This window comes from Lissotriton helveticus, chromosome 2_1, assembly GCF_964261635.1.
Source record: "Lissotriton helveticus chromosome 2_1, aLisHel1.1, whole genome shotgun sequence".
Taxonomy (NCBI): Eukaryota; Metazoa; Chordata; class Amphibia; order Caudata; family Salamandridae; genus Lissotriton; species Lissotriton helveticus.
Window position 1 is genome coordinate 1,695,281,005 of NC_136059.1, and position 3,550 is coordinate 1,695,284,554.

At 41.9% G+C, this 3,550-nt stretch overlaps 1 pseudogene; it reads left to right on the forward strand.

Moving 5' to 3' along the window:
• Positions 1-2,175: 2,175 nt before the first annotated feature.
• Positions 2,176-3,312, forward strand: LOC144820307 (KRAB-A domain-containing protein 2 pseudogene; annotated as a pseudogene).
• Positions 3,313-3,550: the final 238 nt, after the last annotated feature.

The following is a 3,550-nucleotide window of genomic DNA, read 5'->3' on the forward strand; positions in this document are numbered from 1 at the left end:
AAATCCCAAACCTCTGCTCAGTACATTTATTTCAGTTTCAGTTAATATATGACTCGATAAATTGACAACATTGATTCCATCCATAACATTTGTACAGGTACCATTAGTTACATTTGGTGAGTTTGAGCCCCTGATCTGGTTGCCACCCCCACTCTTTCTTTTGTGTTGAGATCCTGATATGCACTAGCCCCTCTGGTCTTTTTGTAGTTTGTTCTTTTTGGAAGGCTTGCTTGTTGCCCTTCCTGAATCTCTGCAATTCTAAAAAAATTGGGTCAGCATTTCTGCATGGTGGTGGACCATGTGCATTTAGGGATTCTCTACTAGTTATGCTGCTGACACTTGAAGTTTCAGAAATGCTAATCAGTTCAGTGGTTTGGGGTCTGATGTCTGTCGTTGTTTGCCCCCCTGCTCTCACATTATTGAATTTCCTAGCAAAGGTATATACCCTACCACTATGATAGTCCCTCTCGTCTCGTTTGATTTTCTGCAATTTCTTTTCTTTTAAATACAATAGATGTGTCTGAATCTCCTCTTTAAGTATAATCAGATTGCGCTCAGTCACCTCTGGGAGGTTCATATTTTGAATTCCCTTCTCCAGTATTGAAATCTCAGCCAGTAGTTTGTCACGTTTTAAATCAGCATCTCTAATCAAGATGTTCATCATCCGTACTGATGATCTAAACAACAGTTTCTCCCATTCCCTGAGGTGACCCTTGTCCAAATTCTGAAAGGATGAGAAAATCAAAATGCGAAGTCCCTCGGTACTTGTTCTTTGTCTATATATTTGCGTAAGACTGTAGCGCCCCACCATCTGGAGAGTTCTTATTTTTTTATCCTCTCCAGATGCAAACATTTTTGTTTCATACCTTCCTTTCCTGTCTACTTGGAGCTCCCATTATCTCTTGTGGAGTTAAGACTGAATAAGTGATCCATGAGGGCATTCCTATTGTCATCAAATGTGGCCATGGTGTGATCCTTATAATGACCTGATTCTTATATCAATAATCAAAGACAGTGCACTCTTATATTATACACTTGGTATTGTCCTGATTTCTAGTGGACCCCTACAATATTAAATATATTCCCGGATAATTCTTCCAATATTATACTTAAGCACAAACAGAATAAATATTTCAGTGTTACCTATCATAGAGTGCTAAACCAGCAAAGTTACAAATCACATACAAAGAATTGTGTGGGTTTTCTTATTGATCAGCACATCTATTGATATACTAAGTCTAGGTGTTGATTTTCAATCATACTGCTAAGGGGTGCTCATATGATGTTGCAATACCCACCCACCGGGGTATTTATATCTCTAGGACTACAAAGTCTAGAACAATGGTCAAACACAGTACATCAGAGCACACCCTATCACTATATCAATGATCCAACAAGATAATGAGACAAAAAATGATGGAGATTTTTCCTCAAGATGCGTTCCAATTATTATTGTCAAGTGTCCTTTCAATAAAGTTTCAAGCACAATCCTGAATCAGGTCTTTTCCGTTTGACATTCATTTCCAATTTTCCAAACACACAAAGAACAACAGCAGCCGACGTGCGTTTCACCCACTGGGCTTTTTCAAGGCTGCAGAAAAATATATATGTTACAGTCAAAGTGTGAAATCCCGCATTCTATAGAATGCCTAGGTAATGTATAGAATGCCTGAAAATGCCTGAAAATCGAACGTCAAAGTATGAAATGATTGATATTTTATACATTGCCTAGGCATTGTATACTTTGCCGAATTGTCTGCCGGCAAAGTATATAATACGCCTAATCCCGCCATTTTATTCCCGCCCGGCAATGTGTGAAATCTGGCATTCTATAGAAGGGCTAGGTAATGTCTAGAATGCCTGAAAATCGAACGTCAAAGTATGAAATGATTGATATTTTATACATTGCCTAGGCATTGTCTGCCAGCAAAGTATATAATACACCTAATCCCAGATACAGCACAAGTTACCAGCAAGCGAGGGGCAGAGACAGCACAAGTTGCCAGCAAGCGCGGGGCAGAGCCAGCACAAGTAACCAGGCAAAGAGCAGGTGGCAGCTGTGTGGTGGTGTCAGGAGCGACCTGCCTGCAAGCAGGGTCAGAGGTCATGTATAGCATACGGCTGAGGTTCCACAGACGCTCTGCCGTCATCCTTTCTCATGGTTCTTGTATCACCATGTCGGAAGGAAGTGTAGTGCCAAGACAAGATTCACACCATGCTGAGATGCAACGATGGTTCTGCGATGAATTATCTCAAGTAAGAGCCAATGCTGCTAAAAACGGTGTTTTCCTAACCGAAACCAGTTACCAAAAGTTAGTGGACGATGTGAAAAAGGCTAAGGCGACCATTAAGCAGGAACCACGGGACTATTGGCTGGTGAAACACTATGACGTAATGATGGTCGAGAATACGACTAAGTTGATCTATCCTGTTAAAGAAGGTACAAGTGCTATTCAGTTTTACGTCGCGGACTCCGAGTTATTTGACGTACTCCATAAGGCCCATTTGGCTATTGGTCATGGAGGATGGGACAGGATGTTGAAAGAACTTTCACCCAAGTATAAGAACATTACCCGTCATGATATTGAGCTGTACATTCACCTTTGTGAGCCTTGCCAGAAGAAGCAAAAAGGTGTTAAAAAAGGTGTTGTGGTCAAGCCAATGGTTTTTTCTGAATTCAACTCCCGTTGTCAGGTCAATCTCATTGATTTTCAGTCCCATCCTGACAGAGAGTACAAGTTTATAATGGCGTACCAAGATCATCTCACTAAGTTTGTAGTTCTCAGGGCTCTGAAATCAAAGAGAGCGGAAGAAGTAGCCTACAAGCTCGTCGACATATTTACGTTGCTTGGTGCTCCAACGATTCTACAGTCCGATAACGGCAGGGAATTTGCAAACAATGTGGTAAGCAGCCTAAAGGAGTATTGGCCCACCTTGAAGATCGTCCATGGTAAGCCGCGCCATTCACAAAGTCAGGGGAGCGTCGAAAGAGCTAATCAGGACATTGAAAATATGCTGTGTGCTTGGATGCAAGATGAAAAAACTAGCTGCTGGAGTGAGGGATTGTGGTTCATCCAACTTATGAAGAACAGAGCTTTTCATTCTGGAATTAAGAGGTCACCATTCGAAGCTCTGTTTGGCTGCAAAGCTAGAGTAGGTCTCTCGACGTCGTCCCTGCCTGATGACGTTTTACTAGACGTAGAGACTGAGTAAGAGCTCGAAAAAATAATAGAGAACGTACAAACAACACAACAGCAGGAAGAAAGACGAGATGAATCAATGCAAGAGGCACAGCTCCCTGCAGAAACATAGCTGAGAATGCAATCCATGATGGAGGAAACCAAAACAGTGATGAAGCCATGGTTATCGAAGAGCCTTCCATTTCCGTGGTTACTGAAAATCCTTCTTCTTCCGCTATCTGTTGCGTCTGCTTAAAAGAAACCAGCGGTGCTCATACATTTCGAAAGTGTGGCCGAAACGTTCATGCCATCTGTGGACATTCTCCTAAAGACGATTGACGGCGACGAAGTAGAGGGTTATGGGGTTAGCA